Here is a 20,003-nt window from a genome sequence, read left to right as displayed (position 1 = left end):
TTGCTGTCAATCTCATGTCAATCTTGAGTGCATATAGAGTAGTTTTGCATCCTTCATATCTTCAAGTCTTTAGTTTTATCATATTTATAAAAGACAGATATGCTATACCGAGTCTTTCTGAATAAAACCGAGCGGCTGGAGGCGTGTCATGTGGGTTGAGCTAAAGAGTCACGAGCGTGCGCAGCTATTGTACTATGCACTTGCACTTGCACTTATTGTACTTGCACTATGAAATTTGTTTTCAAAAGTTTGCATTTTCAGCCCCCCAAAAGGCCTTTGTCGTGTTAACGAATGTCCAAAAAGCAAAAATAAATTAATTTAAAAAAATCAGTTTTTAGTTAAAGAAAAAGTGTTGTGTAAACAGCCCCTAGCTGAACTGTTCCTTAAAGGGACAGTTCACCCAAAATTGAAAATTCTGTCATCATTTACTTACCCTCATGTTGTTCCAAACCTGTATGAGTTTCTTTGTTCTGCTGAACACAAAACAAGATATTTGGAAGAATGTTTGTAACAAAGCAGATAGAACAACCATTCATTACCATAGTATTTTTCCCTACTATGGTAGTGAATGGTTGCTCTATCTGTATGGTTGCAAACATTCTTTCAAATATCTTATTTTATGTTCAGCAGAACAAAGAAACTCATACAGTTTTGGAACAACATGAGGGTAAGTAAATGATGACAGAATTTTCATTTTTGGGTGAACTATCCCTTTAAGATCTCCTGTTGTACCCTCATGACAACCAATTGAGCATGTCACCTCTTTCTTGTGTGGTCTTTTTTGAAACGGTTACATACAAACACAAGTAAGTGATCGAGGTTGTGGTTTCTGTCTCGGAGAGAACTTTCTCTTTACGGGCGGAAGAGGCAGACGTGTGATAACATCTCGCCCTAGTGGAGGAGGAATGTGAACCTCGCTAATGCCGGAGCTGAAGGCCAAGCTCTATATGACATGACATTCAGAACATCCACAAGTGCCACATGACTGTCAATTTTCACACCACTGCTGGTGGTATTTTTCACATTAGTCACCATAAGCAGTAAGTATTTGAATACACATCTGATGCACAGCTGAAATGTATTGATCAGAAAGACAGATTTGCATAGGAAACATATAGCTAATTTCACTTATTTCAGCAAGCCAGACTCAAAACCATGTCCCCAGGAACACTGTAGCCTTTCAATATCAAGGGCATTACCACTGCACCACAGTTCATCTAGCTAATTAAAAAGCATAAAAACATGTTGAAACCATTTTGAGCATGTCACAGGATTGATGTTACAATTTTAATTACGAGGGTAATGACTTCTTTAAGTTTGAGGAGCTGCAGAGACGCTTTAATGGGTGGAGAATGTTGCTGATCCCACATCTAAGAGCAGCAGGTTTGTGAAACCTTTATCTTTGATCCATATCCCAAAGCCTGTAGCTGTCACTCATCAGCAGAGGAGAGACAACACAATGCTCCTGAACAAATATCAAACCTTTGGCTTTAAACGCGGGTCTTTTGCGGGATTAAACGTTGCCTTGTTTAATGTCACATAAATGGTGAAGCGATCATTCTTTACTGATTTTCTGGATTAAAAAAAAATATACTAAAACAAGTTAGTTTAGGATGCAATTCTCACTATTATGCGCTTGTTAGCATGTATACTGGCTATTTATTAGTAATTATGATTATATTCTGCATGCCCATTTTCTGCATCCTTAAAGGTGCACTATGCAACTTTCCGTCCACTGGAGGGCGCCTATTCTAAACAAAGGCGTAGTTTGATGTCGCCAGGTGTGAGCGCAGTATCTCGGGACATGTGGTCTTCACCTCACAGCCGGTGGAAAATGAGACTCGGGCAGAAATCATGTTCATGGATGCGATTATTAATGTTACTGTAGTGTAAAGCAGAGCAGGACCGAGTGTTGTGGGGCTGAGCACGGCCGCTGGAGCGATTGTTATACAAGCACACGGCTCCCGAGTACAGGGACTTTTATTATGACGGGACGGGACACAGTCACCGGGCGCTCGCACTTCCGCTTTTTCCGGTCAGGTAAAGCAGCTTGGTTTATCATATCAGATACATTTAAGTGTGTTTAAAATGATGTTATGACGTTCCTCTGTGGGTTCGCTCGGCGCTGCTGGAACTTGTTCACACTGCTAAGAGTAAAGCGCTTCTGCAGAATAAAACTGAGGGTAACGCAGATATGACAGGCGACTCGCTCAAACGCTATGCTGAAATGTCTCGGGTCCTTGGTTAAAATAGCAATTTTCCAACCCAATTGCTGGGTTAGTCAATTTTTGACCCAACCTTGGGTTGTTTTTTACCCAGAATTTTTTAGAGTGTAACAACAGAAATAATTTAATTAAACTAATTTAGAATTTTAAGGCAATGTTACATGAAGTGGTTTGACTAAAATTAACGTAAAGGAACTGTATGTAAGAATTGTATTCCAAATTAATCATAAAATGGCCCTGATATGTCACTAGACATTAAGAAATCTTGTTGATTTTTAAATACTTCTATCACTGACAACATTAGTCCAGCCAGGATGTTGTCATTTAAAAGTTGTTGTTGCAGCCCTCAACTGATGTTGTCATGTTGTGTTTTAGCCTGAAGCTCCGCCCTCCACCTATCTACCAATCACGAAGTCAGTAGTGTTTCAGCATCCGGGTTGCCAGATCTGCTCAAGTTACCACAGCTGCAGCTACAAACGCTCCTGCTGATCCTGCAGCCTATCTGGCAACCTCGAGTCAGTGGGGAGAGGGAGAGCGGATACACCGCTCTACAGTCATTTGAAAGTGATTGCAGTACCAGTTTTGGCCACAATCTTACATACACTTCCTTTAAGGTTGAATTCTACAGGATGTCCGGATGTGTGTGTCACCTTCATTAACGGCCCGCCTGGAAATAAAGATGCCGTGATGCCAAACCCCCTCATGGAAGAAGAATGCCACTGTGTTTAACTGTGACAACGAGCGCTCATGAGGGCCAACTAAATGCTGGATTCTCAATAGTATGCGAATTATGTAAAGTTTGCAGCATGTCCATGAGTTTTACATGCTGGTCTGTTATTATAGGGACTTTGATGTTACATTTTCACACCCCTGAACAAAACTGTGAATGGGTGCTTTACTGGGCGGTCCTTGGCACTGAAAGCTGTATGGAATCCATACCTTTCACCATCAGTCTAGAGGTCTGGCTATGCAAGACTACATTGTATAAAGTACTGTATCCGAATCCATGAATATTCATAGCAATTTCGTAAGGTTTAGAATGATTTCTAAATGCTTTAAGAGATTTTTTTCCCAATAAATTAATTAGTAGTTTTATATCAAATGCATTAATTCCAGCTGTGTTCACCCCAAAATAAAAATTGTCATCATTTACTCACCCTCAAGTTTTTCCAAACCTGTATGAGTTTCTTTGTTCTGCTGAACACAAAAGAAGATATTTGATAACATTTTTGTAACAAAGCAGATATCTTTGGTAGTGAACGGTTGCTTTATGTGCTTGGTTACAAACATTATTCCAAATATCTTCTTTAGTAGAAGAATTTTAATTTTTGGGTGAACTATCCCTTTAAGGGTTTTACTAGTCAAATTCAACTAAACCAGACTTTAATGTGCAGAGATGAAGCGTCACTTTTACTTTTAAAGTATTGTGCAGATCTGGGGGATGATGTTGTGTCTGAAGTGTTAAGGCTAGATATCACATTTCACTCCAGTGCACAGTGTTTGGCTTTTCACTGGAGCTGAACACACCTTACAACACCAAATGAATCCAAAGGTCTTGAGCTGGGAATTCCTCAAATAACTCTTGTGCTTTACCACCGTTCTTCTGATGGAGGACACAAAGCAGGATTCAAAAAACGACTTTGTTCAGTTAACAGCAGTTGTTTCTTAAAGGGCATATTAAATTATTTTAAAAGCAGGGTAAATGGGACGAATAATCAGAATCCGACTTGAAAATTGGGTCAGTGTAGGAATTCAATGGGTTTCTTCCACAACTGTGTTTACGTTTGCTAACATTTCCTGCTCCATAAACTCACGTCATCCCCTGGCAGTTTGTGCGGCGTAATAGACTTTAAATGAATGTGAGAACACATGTAAACACAGGACATTTGGTCAGAGCCAAAGCTCACTGCTGAAATACAAGCATCAACAAATCCATTGCCAGCTTACATTAACTAATTTGAGAATGTGTGAGTGTTTTGTCACTTCTACAGCTACTGATTGGAAATATGGAGCTTTCTAGCAAAACAGTCAAGTTTCTGCTGCCAGAGCTGTCTACCACCCGCACGAAAGCAAAACATACAGAACATACAGTAGAGTGACTTTTACTGACTTTTGTTTATGGCTCTCTGGAGCTAATTCAATGTCATGTCATTTACACAGTGAAAATATTAACAAAGCACAGAATAATATGCCTATTTAAAGTTCAAGTTTTCACCATACCAGGATCAGACATATCAAATAACCTCAAGTTCGCAAATACCCGCTTTTAGCTGCTGATGATGACAGACAAATGGACAGAACATGTCTGTGTGCGAATGAAGAGTCAATCATTGAGCAATTACTTCCCATCAGCGAGACGTGCTCTCATAAAATAAGCAAAATAGTGGTAATCACGGCATATGTTCGGTCATGTTGCGCTAATTTAAGGCAGAGTGTAGTGTGTTGCACACAGGAACAGAACATTCAAGAACATTAAAAAATGGATGTGTAAACAGTGCTCATGTGGTTATTCCTATTTCAGGACTACCTCCTGTGTGTTCGTACACATGGGCCTTGGGTCTTTTTATGGATCAAGGCTGCTCATATCACGGTTGGGTAGCTGCCATCTCACACGTCAGGTTATCTGTGTTAATTGCAGTGACTTCACTGAGTAGCTCAACTTGGGGGAAGCGATGATGTTACCGACTCCCATGAAGAAGGCCGGACACTTGGCTTCTGGAGGAACATACTACACTTTTAGTGGTAGGCAATATATCAAGAGGTTGTGTAATATTAAATCACTGAAAAATATCCATTCATCAATACTTTATTCATTTGTCTTTCAAACATGTTTTGAAAATCATGTTGACCTCATGTTTCAGAGTTGAAGGTCACTGAAAAACAGTGTTGAGGTTTAACGTACAAGTAATTTGAGTTAGGTAATCAGATTACTTTTTTGAGTTAGGTAATCAGATTACTTTTTTGAGTTAGGTAATCAGATAACTTTTTTAAGTAGCTAGTAAAGTAGCACATTAGGTTTAAAATTTACAACAAAATATCTGAGTTACTTTTTTTTTTTTAAAGTGTCATTTGTATTACTTTTTTTAAAAGTAACGCAAGTTACTTTTTCACATTTATTTGACGTTGAGAGAAATCGTGAGTAAGTGCAAACATGATGGTTATTGTATAGTTCTAGACTAAATGTGAGCGTTTCCTCATCTCACTTTGGACATGAGGTTTATTATTTCAATTTTGGTGTGAAGAGGTCTTAACATTTGCACACAAATATAACTTTTTTGTTATAAAAAACAAATGTGAGAAAAAAGTAACGCAAAAGTAACGTAATGCACAATTAGTTACTTTTTACGGTAGTAAAGCAATGTTGTAATGCATTACTTTTCAAAGTAACTTTCCCCAACTGAAAAAGTGGTTAGATATACTAAAGGATTAGTTCACTTCAAAATGAAAATTTCCTGATATTTTACTCACCCCCCATCTCATCCCAGACATTCATGTCTTTCTTTCTTTAGCCGAAAAGAAATTACGTTTTTTTTTTTAGAAAACATTCCAGGATTTTTCTCCACAAAATGGATTTTGATGGCAACCAAAAGGATGAAGGTACAAATCAATAAAGTTTCAAAGTGCTTTGAAGGGCTTCAGAGGCTCTGCACGATCCCAGACAAGGAATAGGGTCTTATTAGGATCTAGCGAAACCATCGGCCATTTAAAACATTTAATTAAAATGTATATACTTTATAACCTAAATTGCTGATATGTACTGCTCTGTGATACAACGCAAATTACGTAATCATGTTCAAAAGGTCACATTAGACGTAGATGGAAGTGCCGCCCAAAGCAAATGTGCGAAGACTAATACAAACACCCTTAAAAAAACGGAAAATGGTCCGACATCGCTGTTTTACCTTTTTTTGCTAAAGGACATTTGTATTAGTCTTTGCACATGCGTTTTGTAAACACGGGGGCGGTGATTCTGCCTATGTCTAGCGTAACCTTGGTGACGTGATTACGTAACCTGTGGCGAGGTGAAGGGCAGCGCAAGATGAGCAATTTCGGTTAAAAAATATACATTTTTTGAAAATGGCAGATGGTTTCGCTAGATAAGACCCTATTACAAATCTGGACTTTTACATTTTTATAAAAATTAAAAATTAAATAAAATAAATGCTGTTGTTTTGAACATTCATTAAAAAAGAAGCCTGATTAATATATAGTTTCCACCAAAATCAAGCAACACAACTGTTTTCAACATTGATACTACTAATAAATATTTCCTGAGCAGCAAATCAGCATTATAATTTCTAAAGGATTATGTGACAATGAAGACAGGAGTAATGATGCTGAAAATTCAGCTTTGCATCGCAGGATTAAATTACATTTTAAAATATATTCAAATAGAAAACAGTTATTTGATATTGTAATAATATTTGACAATATTATTGTAATACTGTTTTTTGGATCAAATAAATGCACCTTTGGAAAACATGATAATTTTATAAAGAAAATCTTAAAGACCCCAAACTATTTGCAGGTATATATATCACACTATTATATATTCTAGGGGTGTAACGATACGCGTATTCGTATTGAACCGTTCGGTACGAGGCTTTCGGTTCGGTACGCGGTACGCATTATGTACCGAACGGTTCTTGGACTAATTAATTAGATTTGGAAAATAAAAAAGTGTGTGAAAAATAATAATATGCGTTCAACAAGGTAGCCCAATAACCAAAACGACATAACAGGCAATGCCCCTGACACCGCCGAAGTGAAAGAAAGAAAAAAAAACACCAAATATGTTTTAGGCTGCTCAGTCAGGTGCTCGCTTACTCAGTAGGCTACGCGCTGAATCCTCGCAAAATGGCTATTGCGTTTAACAAACCAGAAATAGAAGATCCTCCAATAACCAACAGGTCTGGTGTTTGGGTGAACTTTGGATTCTTGGTAAGCTATGATGTTGTTGGCAAGATTGATGGATTAAAAAACAACGGTAGGCCTATGTCGCATTTGCTGATGGTACAGCAGCGGGAATAATTCATGTCATGTCAATCAAAGCCGACAACAAGACGATAAAAAGGAGAAACAGCCACAAACTATCCCCGCAGCATTTAGACAGACATTTCCAACTTATTCAAATGGCAAAAGACATCACCGCGGCGAGTGGTCCATTTATAGCCGCGGATATGAGACCTAACGCCCGTTTCACACATAAGTTACTCCTTCTGCAGTACGTGTGCGGTGTGTATTTTTTCCCGTACCCATGTTAACGGATGACAGTTTTCAAACTGCACGCGGGTGCTGTCCGTCAGTCCGTTCCAGGAGCGTTGCGTCTGCACCAGTGCACGGATCGTTTTCGTACCGAGTCTATTTTTTGCTGCGCTGCGTTGCTGCATTAAAGTGGTAGAACATTGTTCGCATTAAAATAAACATGTACTGACGCGAAAATCTAGTAATTTCACCAAAGATGCATCTCATTTAAAATATACTCTTGTTTCAAAGTCAACACATGGCTTTTTTTTCTCAAGTAAAGCAACAAAACGACACCTTACCTGGCATTTAGGTTAAAAAAATGTGCCATAATGGAGAGCACTCGTACTTTCTTGAAGGTGAAAAGCAAAGTTCTTTTTGACCTGCAGGATTTCTTTTAAAAGGGTGTAAAAACGAAAGAAAAGACGAGAGTCGGCTGTTTTTGAATAGACTATTGGAAGTTTCTAATTTAAAATGTTTGTGATTTAAGGCTATAAACTATGTTTAAATGTTTTGCCACTTGTGTGAGCTAAATCTAAAGTATATAAATATGAATAAATGAATTTAATAAAATGTTGTTTAAATGTAGTAGGCTACGTAACCTGACTTCTATTAAAGAGTAAACAAAGAGAATTGGAATTCTGACGAGGCATGTTTAGTAAAAACTTTTGGATTTTAAATAAAAAATAATGAATAAATGCTGTGTTTGTATGCAACAGCGGATCAGTTGCGGACTGCAAATGCAGCATATGTGAAAGCACTACAGGGTGTGGGGCTCCTGCAACGCAACACGCAACGCAACACGCACCAATGTAAAGAGCTAATGTCTTATTCCTGTAACTACATAGAAGATGGGTAAAATCATACAACAACAAAAAAATCATACTTTGTTAGTTTTAATAAAATAATAATAAAAAAAGGTAATTTCTGCCAATTTTTTCTTTTTGCTGTATCTAAAACATACCGAACCGTACCGAACCGAACCGTGACACCAGTGTATCGTATCGAACCGAACCGTGAATTTTGTAAACCGTTACACTCATATTTTTGTTTTGTAAAATTGTTAAGTCATTTGAACTAAATACATCGTGATCAGCTTGCCACCAATGTGACCTGATGATTAATGAAAAACTGTGCATCTCTCAACATCTTCATGGTCTTCATTCACTTTTGTTCAGAGCTTTTTGACTTTTGGTTTGTCATCGCAGACATGCATGTTTGTTTAGGTTGTAGAGAAGATCAGAGGATATAATATATAGATATATCTGCACAGCCCAAGCAGAACCACTGCCAGTCCAGATATATGACTGCTTTCGGGAATGTGTTTGCCTCAGACTCTGAATCTCAGGATTGAGTGTCAGTCTTTTCAACATCAACAAGCCTCCACCTTCTAACGCTTCAGCACTTCTTCATGTCCCATGACCTCCGGACTTGCAGTGATGAAAGTAAACAAACATTGTCTTACCTGGCCAGGTAACATGAGAGCCGCTGACTTCCTGCCGTGGATCCGTTAAGAGCTCACTTCCAACCACCCCTGCCATTAGGGCTGTGCCTTAAGGGTGCAGGGGCTTTACGGGATGGGGGGAGGTGGAGAGGTCTGGGGGGCTACTAATGGACCTCAGATACATTAAGTTGAAAGCAGCAACTGAAGGGGAAAGAGATTTAAGATGAGAGGTGATTTGTAGAGTGTGAAACTGAACTATGGTCTGCTCAGTTTAACTAGAAAAGGTTACTGGTACATCAACAGATTTTAAAGAAAGCTTGTGAATCAATAACTTTTAAATGCAATTATAGGATCCCAAGGTATAGGATTTTGATTATAAATTATTGAATTTAAGTCATTACAGGATTTTTGATTATAAATACGTAATTTGACCTGTTTAATGGTGTGTATCACTTAGAGTTATTATTGTTACCTAAAATCATATGTTAACTGAAAACTTGCAAAGTTTGCGTTCTTCCGAGCAACTTTGTGTTAACTCACGAAATGTTTGCGTTCTTTCAAGGAACTTTGCGTTCGTGTGTAAAATGTAAGCTCTCCTCCGAGAACGTTTGCTTTCGCTCGCTGTTACAGATGCGTGTAAGAGCGCACGGAGACGAAGGAGAACTGGAAACAGGACTTTAATCATAAAACTCAGGAACACTCTTACACGTAACACACAAACGAGAACCGACAAACACTGAGGGCAAACTGAGGGTTTAAATACAGAGCAAACGAAGCCCCAGGGCGGAGTCGATAGTGGGAGGAGCCATGGAAGAGAAGGAGCCTCAGATGGAGAAGGAGCCTCAGATGGAGACGACGAGCCGAGCAGCCCCCGTGAAGACGATGGTTCTGGAGGCCGAGGTGACACCGCAGCGACGAGCACCCGAGGTGGAACCGGGGGACCAGAGGCCAGCGGCTGATCCGGTGGGACTGAGGACAAAGGCGGAGCTGAAGGGAGGGTGGAGCCAGACGAAGCCGCAGGTGAAGGCAGGTCAAAGACAGACCAAGGCGGAGCCGAAGAGACGACGAGCCCGGAGAAGCCGTATGACCGATGGTTTCCGGTGGAGCCGAGGGTGGGGGGAGCCAAGGGGGCGCCAAAGTGTCGACGGGCCGAGGCAAAACAGATGACACAGAGGCTGGAGGCGGAGACAGGGGAACCTCAGTGCCGGACAGAGCTTTTGGCCAGAAGACCCTTGGCACGTTCACACAGCTTGTGGGTGGAGCAGAGGGACGAAAGAGCAGCAGTGAAGGAAGCACTGAGGAATGGACCGACTGAGGAGGTGGGAGAGGGAGGCTGGGTGGGAATTCTTCAACCTCAGGAGATACTGGGGGTGCTGGAGATTCGAAAAACACTGGAGATACAGGGGGCACAGGGAAAACCTCTCCAAAAAAGTCAATTAGGTCCACCTCAAAAATTGTTCTCAGTTCTACTGTGTAGCTGCCAGCGACTTCCTGCAACTCATCCACTGCAGTGGTGTTGTGGGCATTGCTTTCCTCCCAGCCCTCGAACTCCATAATAACTCCCTCCGCAATGTACGGTATTGCCGGCTCATGCACCTGGTCAGACCTTTATTGGTGGTCCGGGCTCTGTGGCCATCTGTCCTTGTCCTCGGTACAGGCTCGTCATCCGCGATGGCCGGTCCCCACAGTCTGCGTTGGGCTCGTGCAACTTCTCTGTTGCGTCACTCGCTGGTGGTGGTTGGCTGGTCTCTGGAAGTGGTGGAGTGGGACTGGTAATGCTGTCCTCCTCATATGGGCCGATGGTAAATGGCGAGTGGTTATTTACCAGTACCCACACGCGTGCCTTGCTCGTGCCATCAGGCGGTCTCCCTGCTCCAGGGAGATAAACTGGAAATCGGGAAGGGCCATGGGAAGATGGGGAAACTTAAACAAAACAAAGGAAAAACGCTGCCAAAAAAAACAAAAAACAAAACAGTTTCGGTCGGTTCTTTTGTTACAGATGCATGTAGGAGACAAAGGAGAACTGGAAACAGGACTTTAATCATAAAATTCAGGAACACTCTTACACATAACACACAAACAAGAACCGACAAACACTGAGGGCAAACGAGGATAACAAGGTGCAGGTGAAGGACATGGCACAGGTGACTGACATGACTAATTAACCAAACTGGGGAGAAACAGAGTAACACAAGCTAAACCAAAACAGACAAGACAGGCATACATGTAACACTCGCAAAATGTTTGCATTCTTCCGATAAACTTCGCCTGTAAAATGTTTGCTTTCCTCCGAGAAAGTTTGCTTTCGCTCGCATAATGTTTACGTTCCTCTGAGAAACGTTTCGTTCGCCTTGCAAAATGTTTGAGTTCTTCTGAGAAACTTTCCGTTCGCGTGTAAAACGTTTTCTTTCGTCTGAGAAACTTTGCGTTAGCTCACAAAATGTTTGCGTTCTTCCGAGAAACGTTTCTTTGGAGCACGAACATTTTATAAAACATGTAACACTCGCAAAATGTTTGCATTCTTCCGATAAACTTCGCCTGTAAAAAGTTTGCTTTCCTCCGAGAAAGTTTGCTTTCGCTCGCATAATGTTTACGTTCCTCTGAGAAATGTTTCGTTCGCCTTGCAAAATGTTTGAGTTCTTCTGAGAAACTTTCCGTTCGCGTGTAAAACGTTTTCTTTCGTCTGAGAAACTTTGCGTTAGCTCACAAAATGTTTGCGTTCGTCCGAGAAACGTTTCTTGGAGCACGAACATTTTATAAAAAATGTACATACAACTAATATACAACTAAAAAATATTAAAAACTCATTCCAAATATTAACTATATAAACTACAATAAAACTAACTAATTTACAATATTTTCACTTCAGCAAACATGCATATAAAAATGAAGATAATGAAATGAGATTGGGGCATATTATCACACTTTTTTTCATGTCTATAGGCACATACCCTAAATAATTTGATATAAAAGAATCAACTGAACATCTTCACCATTATTGGCAATGCAACAGATACAGTTAATTTAACACGTTGAACTTTTTTGACAACATCCCAACAGAAGGTAAGTTGTCACAAAACCTGCTATTAAATAACCCGTTAGAAGCTGTTGAATGGTTTCACCATTGGAAATTTAAACAGATTTTAAGCACATGTAGAAGGCAACAGAAAAATCTGTTGAAAAAAAGTCTTTGTTCACAGAGGCTGCATTTATTTTGGTAAAAAAAAAAAAAAAATACAGTAAAAACTATACATCACATAGAGCATAATGACAATAAACATAATATAATTGAGTATATAAGTTTAACTAACTGTTTGACTAGGAGTATATTGAAACAAGTCTGTATTGTTGATTGCATGTCAACTTCATGCAGTTCATGATCAGGTCATGGTGACTAAGTGAATGCGATCTGTCACACTGATCCCAGTCATGCAAATTGTCACACTTCCACAGCAGTTGCTTTATGTTATTTATACACCCAGTCTTGATGACTAATATTACTATATTAGCATAGAATTTGAAGATATTTCATCAGATCTGTTGCAAAATGCACACATTAAAATCTGATTTGTTGGGGTGATTATCTTGAGATGATGAAAGTAGATTTAGCTTAATTCAAAAGGTTTAGCTTAAAACGCATCAAAATGATCAAATTAGATTAAGTGCATATGAGTGATGTAAGATCATTTCACATCTAGCTTATGAGTACTTTGCATTCAGTGAGATAAAAAAAGAGTTGCTTGTCAGAAAGTAATATGAGTCCCCCTGCAGTCAATAATTTTATCGATTTAAAGGTGCCCTAGAATGATTTGAAACAATATTTTAAATTGTTCTCTGATATCTAAATAGAGGGTATGTGGCTTATTTAAGGTCCGAAATTGTCCAGATCGTTTCCAAAACTAGCATAGATCTAGACAACACAGGGGATATTATCATAATGTTGTCTTACTAAGAAACTTTCAATTTTATCAGAACTGGGTTCTACATTCAAGAAGTGGATAAAATCACTGTTTGCAGGAATATGGTTGGAATCTGCCCTTTCTTCAGTTTTAGACGCTGAGCGAATCCTGCTTGATATTGCCCCGGGTTAGAAAAACCCTCCGTGGTGAAATGGGCCGAACAAACGAACAACTTTGAATTAAATTGTTGCCGTATCTGATTGTAAATAAACATCAACCATGACTGTTGACATTGTTTATCTGTGGGAAGGCTATGAAAAGTCCTCACGTCCCCTGCACAGTCTCGAACATGACATTTATTTCCATGATCTGCAGTTTTCGCTTTCCTCGCGTGATGTTTGTTTATCTGCTGAACTGATGATTCGGCTGCGCAGTTCCACCCGATAATGAACATGGGCTGACATGCAAATGTTGGGGCGTACATATTAATGATCCCAGCGATTGCATCACAGGTGGCGTTATGTTGAAAATTGCCTGTTTTTTTCCGTGGTGTTTTTCACAAACAAGATTTATATATGAAGGACGAGGCAATGGTGTTTGAGACTCACTGTATGTGATGTCCATGTACTGAACTCTTGTTATTTAACTATGACAAGGTTAATTCAATTTTTCATTCTAGGGCACCTTTAAAACTCCTCTTTGATAATCAAAATGACATATTTAAAAAAAAAAATCCCTGTGAAAACGATTTCATCATGCCTTAAAATAGCTTGAATGTAACTCTTAACCATTGCTTCATTTAGTATGTGTGGAAACACTAATATGCAAATTAGCCCGCCTCCACTCACTCACACCAGCTTGGACTACAGGGTGAATTCAGGGTGATGGGACACATCTCAATGGCAAAAAGTGTCCCAATCACACTATCAACTGTAGTAACGTACACAATGGCAAGTGGAAATACCGGTTTACGTAAGCACCACAGTGCATGCATGTGGTGCTCGGCCAATAGTGAGCTGCCATTCTGCCGTAGAACCTGGAAGCGTTGTACTGTGTGAATTGCCCAACGACATGAATAATGTAAGAGAGTGAGAGGGAAGAGAAGAGATTGTTGAATAAAGTCGCTATTTGTGAGTTAAGCAAGCAAAACTGTATCTGTTACTGCTTGAATGCCATGTCATTTGGATATTAAATACAAAAGATTGTGACATAAACAGTAGCCTATTTCATAAAAGTGTACATGTGTAATCAGAGACTTGAAAAGCACAAGCAGCCAGATCCCTGACTGTCACACACGTAGCCCAAAGCTGCGGCCAGGAAAGCAGTGCCCATGAACAGGTGGGCATAGCGCCTGTCAAGCGGGCAGAGATTGATGTGACGGGTTACGGTGCTGCTGGGTATTCTCTTTCCGCACAGACAGCTGTGCTGCATTGAAGGGAAATGTGTTGTCTCTTACAGGGACGAGACACACTGGAGCTCTCGGAAATCTCTAGTCAATTTGAGTTCAAGAATGGGCCTTCTATGGGCCAGCATTTTCACCTTGACATGAGTAAATTACTATTTAATGATCATGCCAATAGATCTGCTGAATGAATTAGTTTTTACAGTAATCCCCCCCCCCCTACTGCAGAGAGAGACGTTGTAAGACATGTTATTGAAAGACATGAATGCTCCCGCTCTTTCTTTTTTATTTTAGAAAGAAAAGAAATGGAAAGAAAATAGATGATGAGCTAATGACATCTGATCCAAAAGAAAGGAGGATGCTTGCAACTTTTTACTCAAAGGTATACCTAAACAGCCAATGCCTGAAGAGTAAAGGAGTTAAAGATACAAAAACGATCAAAAGCAGTTCAGCAGCTCTCGGTCGGTCGGGCCCTTGGTCTTGATGGATTTCCTGCAGAATTTTATAACATTTTTGGCATGTACACAAGGAAGATGTGTTGGTTGTAGGTCTTTAAAGGTTTTTTTGAAAATAAGGAATTGCCAACTAGTTGTAAAAGAGCTGTACTTTCATTACTACCCAAGAGAGGTGACCTTGTTCTTTTACAAAACTGAAGACCAGTGGCACTATTATGTACACACTATAAAATTCTTGAGAAGTGTTTTTCAAATAGACTAAAATACCTTGGGTTTATGATACAAAGAAACCAGACTTATTGTACACCAAATAGTACTATAATACATAACCTTTTTCTTTTAAAAGATGTCATTGATTTGGTGTACATGGATAATTAAGATTTAGGTATATTTTCTATTGATCAAGAAAATGTGTTTGAAAGAGTATTGTTATTTGTTTAACACTCTCAATGCTTTTGGAATTTGAATTTTTTTGATCATGGATAAATCTTTTATGGGAATTAGTAATGCTAAAGGTGGGAGGTGGGCTTAGTCAGCCAGTTTTAGGGGTATTTGACAGGGAGGTCTTTGCAGAACAACTCTATTCTTCAGCAATTGAACCCCCACTCAGTCAATTATGAAATCATTTGTAATGCTTTCAAGTTAAAGGTAATGAAACAGGCCTATTACAGTATCTGCTTATACACAGAATGTATCGCGGTACTTCGATGGCTTACCGAACGCCCGCCGCCCGCTGCTGCCCTGGCCCATTGTTAAGGTTGACCTCACTCTATCTTATGTCACGAAACTAAATTCTTCCTTGACATTTGATGTAATGGTACACATATTCGTCCTGTGAATTTTCAGTTTGTTTAGGCCACAACGAATAAAGCTTTGTAGCCTAACCACAATAAGCTCCGCGTTTTGTTACTTTCGGTACAAAGTGTCATCTTTCAAATTCTGTCCATTTTATCACAAAAGGCTGTTTTGACGCTTTTTAAAGTGGCATGCCAGATATAGGCGACTCAGTACAAGTGGCAATACGGAGTGTGAGTGAACGCGATCGTTTTGCGTATGTGATTGTATACCGTTACACCACTAAACTATGTTGAAGCATTAAAAGAAAGCCTCAACATTTATGAAAAGGTCTCATCTGCAAAGGTCAAATGGAGTAAAAGATAAAGGGTTTATTATAGTGAGTTAGTAAGAGAAGCCTCCTCCAGTACTCCCAGGTGGAGTAAAATTGGGGAAAAGAAGGGCTGAAATTTCTAGGGGTATATTATGACGAGCAGGGTGAGCGAGAGCCGTGCGAGAGCCGTGCGAGAGCAACAAGAAGGGTCCTGCTGCGGCTCTGGTGTTCCCGTCATGAAACAAGAATGCCTATTGTGCGTTCCTGGTAGCGTCTCATCGACCAGTCGCGTTGAGTTTAGGGATACGGTCACAACCTGATTGGTCGACTTTTCTGATGTATATTTCACAACGGAGCTTGCTTACCGAACATTCAAAACAATGCTGTGTCCTGGATTAAATGCAATCATTTTATGCGTGCAGCCTACATATGGTTTTATTTTTACCAACTGAGAACTCACGAAGAGCTCATAAATGTTCAAAACATTCTAAACAGCACCAGGATTTCCTCCGTTGTACACACAAACGAAGATCTGCTGCAAAAGAGACGGCGGTTCCGGGCAACACAGGTCCTTTGATGAGATGCTTTTTTTCTAGCATCTTCGAAACACGCTTGTCAGACCAAATATTGATTGAGGCACTTTACCTCCTTGTTGCTCCATGTTTGCCCTCTACTCATTTTGGATACACCAAAATTTCCACGTCGTCAAATCAGATCACTTTTAGTGTCACATCTTGTGACATTACGTCTTTGTCTATGTCCAGAGGTGGACAGTACATTTACTTGAGTACACTACTAAAGTACACTTTACTAAAGTGTAACAATTTACACAATTTACTTTAGTAAACAATTGACTAAAGTACACTTTTTGAGTATCTGTACTTAACTTGAGTATTATTTGTTTTGTGAAACTTTGACTTTAACTTCACTACATTTGAAAGACATATATTGTACTTTTACTCCACTACATTTCTATCAAGGTCCTCAAAGTTGAAAGTCGTTTCTGTAGCAGCTTTGAAAGTTGGTGGATGATTTTTTTCCTTCTTTAAAAGTTTTTTTTGTTGATATTGTTGCAGACGGTCTATCAGTAATCTCTCTTATAGGGTCATGTAAAGTTTCCCAGCTTCTTTTTTAAACACTGATCAGTTTATAGCAAAATGGAAGAAGAAGGTTCCTCGGCATAGTGTGTGCACCCATAGCCATACTTTAAAAGTATGTTTCAGTTTTTAAAAAATTCAAGATTAGTTTAGTTGGCATACACTTGATGCATGTCTTATAAAATGTTAAAAATGTAAATGTCTGGGAGAAAGAGAAGAGTAAAGTTAGGAGAATATCAGATGTGTATCAGTGTATTGGATCCGTGCATTCGGCCTTAAAGTGACGGCAGCTTTGTAAAGAGCTTTGTAACGTTTAAGTTAGTTTGTGGCAAGCAGCGGGGCGAGGGACCCCGAGAGCGGGCCGGTGACGAGTGGTAATGAGTACCAGCTGCGCGACACACCGGTCTCGTCTCGCGGCCAAGTGACGGGAGCATAAAAAGAGCAGCGAAGGCAGCGGAAGACGAGAGAGGACCAGGCCTGGATTTTATGTTATGTTTACGTTTTGTTTTGTGTGTGCGGGCAGTCGTCTGTGAGGGACTACCCACGTTTGATTATGTGTGTGTATGTGAGGGGCTGCCCGCAGTTTTACTTTTGTTTTGTTTATTTATTTTGAATTAAAGTTTGTTGAACGTTTGCCGGTTCCCGCCTCCTTCCTTCTCATCTACGAACCCCTTTACATAGTCGTATGCTAATGCTAATATGTCGGATAGAACATCACTGACTGGCTTAAACCATGATGGCATAATGTACATTTATACAATAATAATAAAATATTGTGTTGACATAAAAAAGGAAATTTACTTTTGATACTTAAGTAGTTTTAAAAACAAATTGTTACTCAAGTAAAGATCATTTTTTAGAACTTTAACTTGTAACGGAGTAATATTTAACCAGAAGTACTTTTACTTTTACTCAAGTAATAGAGTTGTGTACTTTGTCAACCTCTGTCAATGCCTGCTATGCCTTTGGTCCGTGTTTCATATATATATATATATTAATCAAACCACACCAGAGTTTGTTTGGAAGTTGACCGAGACCAATCTTTTTAGCAGTCTGGTCCGCTTGTTTGGTGCGCACCAGGGTTCGGATGGCCAAGTTTTCCATATGTTGAAATTAATCACACTAACCGAGCAGTCGCACAAGGGTTCGTTTTAATCGAACCAAACATGACAAGTGTGAACAAACACGTTTTTTAGTCTGGATACCACTGGACAAAGGCAGTTGTGTTTTTTTTACTAGTTAATAAAGGCCGACATGGACTAATGGATGTACAAAGCCGAATTATGATCTTCAGACTCAATACACCTGTTGATCAATACACCTTTTCATGTTGTGTTATTATTGGCTAGTCAGTGGACTTAGGTCGTAGCAGCCAACACACTGTGAGATGATCATGCTAAATTTCTGACACTGTAAGAAAATGATTGCAGGCTATCTTTGGTTGCAAGACCGTGACAGATTGATTGAGGAAACGATCGATCTTCCAACAATCGGCTGCACCATTCAACCCGCCTCAGCCATTGTCGAAAGCTGCAGCTGAATGTTGGGAGAACAACACTGTTTTCTCAATCACCAGTACAATTTGTATAATTAATAGTATAATTGAGCAACATGACATTAGCAATTTTTAATGTAGGAAACAGCAGAAAACTGAACATAATCAATTGCATGCATGAACACACCAAAGCATTTGCAACTGACTAGATGATATGGAGGCTGAACAAGTAGTTTTGAGAATTTCAGTTGTGATGTGAGAAATATACCAAAGCAAACTGTAATAGAAAATCCATCCAATGGAAAAGAAAAAGTGCACAGATGTTTTACTGCTGTAATTGAACATCACCTTTGGCTTTACTTTGACAGGTCATATCAACCTCGGAGTGGATGAAACAGCAATATATTCAACATATCGATTCTGTATATTTGGAATTACACGTATTTGTAGACCATAAAGAAAGCACAGCAGAAACAAATTAAAAAATGCTTGATGTTTTGATGTTTTTAAAACCCAATCAAAGCACCTTGAAAGCAACAAATAACCTACACTGCTCAATCCACACACTCACTTTTATTCAGTGTATTTTTCCATTTATTTAGAGTTTGAACATTTATCAATTAGCTGAAATTAAATGGATTTCTGTAAACAACCATTTCCTTGATTTAGCTGTCAAAAGAGGCAAATTATGTTTTTGTTCTCAATGCTTCCTAAGATTTATAAAAATTACAAGGATATTAAAAACACGTCAGAACAGAAGTGTGAGCACAGTATCCTTGGACTTCCTTCTCACATTCATTCTTTCAGTCCAGTGTCGGAATAAGTGTCTGACATTGTCAACCTAAACCAGTTTCGGCTCAGACACGATTTATACGTGCATGTACATTGCCTTTGTTGGCCTGGAATAGCTATTATCCCTCAGAAACCTTGAACCAGATGAAGGTATAGTGATTTTTACAAAGCGCCACAGCGTGTGCTTGGTTTCACAAAATGGAGTCTATGGGTTTTAGAAAGCATGAAAGCGAGTTCCATCACCTCAAATTCTTTTTCCAAAAGTGTTTCTGATGTCTTTGAAGCCTCATCTCGAAGTCCATTATACAGCAACAACATTGAAAGACAATTAATAGAGTAAAGGGACCCTAAATTCTTGCTCTCCTATATTTTTTAAAGAGTTTGGTCACGAATCTGTTATCTTCTTTGAACATCAGGTTACTTTGAAGATTTTTTTTCAATAAAGCAAAAAATACTTTGTATGAGGAGAAATTGAGTTTTTTAGGATATTGCCTTGGTGCTTTGTGTTATTTTTTAATTAATGCTTAAAGGGGTTAACGTTAGTTCACCCAAAAATGAAAAATCTGTCATTAATTACTCACCCTCGTGCCGTTCCAGACCTGTAAGACCTAACACATATGAGGATATTTTTGTTGAAATCCGATGGCTCAGAAAGACCTCCATTGGCCGTAATGACATTTCCTCTCTTAAAGGCACAATATGTAATGTTTCAGCATTAAAAATATAAAAGATCACTATATCTATGTTATATATTTTTTAAAGTTGTGTGTTTACATTATTCCGACAGTTCTAATTAACTTCTAAATCCAGAGAAATTAATATTTTAATTCGAAGACACGGAC

General features: G+C 39.2%; 1 long non-coding RNA gene across 1 annotated transcript; it reads right to left on the bottom strand.

Annotated features, from left to right (window-relative positions):
• Positions 1-4,467: 4,467 nt before the first annotated feature.
• On the bottom strand, positions 4,468-19,843 carry LOC137042006 (uncharacterized). Its single transcript, XR_010898203.1, has 3 exons — positions 19,743-19,843; positions 8,935-9,114; positions 4,468-4,940 (listed from the first exon to the last, which is right to left on the bottom strand). It is a non-coding gene; the product is annotated as an uncharacterized lncRNA (long non-coding RNA).
• Between the last annotated feature and the right edge of the window lie 160 nt (positions 19,844-20,003).

The sequence above is a fragment of the Pseudorasbora parva genome, chromosome 15 (genome assembly GCF_024679245.1).
Source record: "Pseudorasbora parva isolate DD20220531a chromosome 15, ASM2467924v1, whole genome shotgun sequence".
Lineage (NCBI taxonomy): Eukaryota > Metazoa > Chordata > Actinopteri > Cypriniformes > Gobionidae > Pseudorasbora > Pseudorasbora parva.
This window is presented reverse-complemented; position numbering and strand designations above follow the sequence as displayed.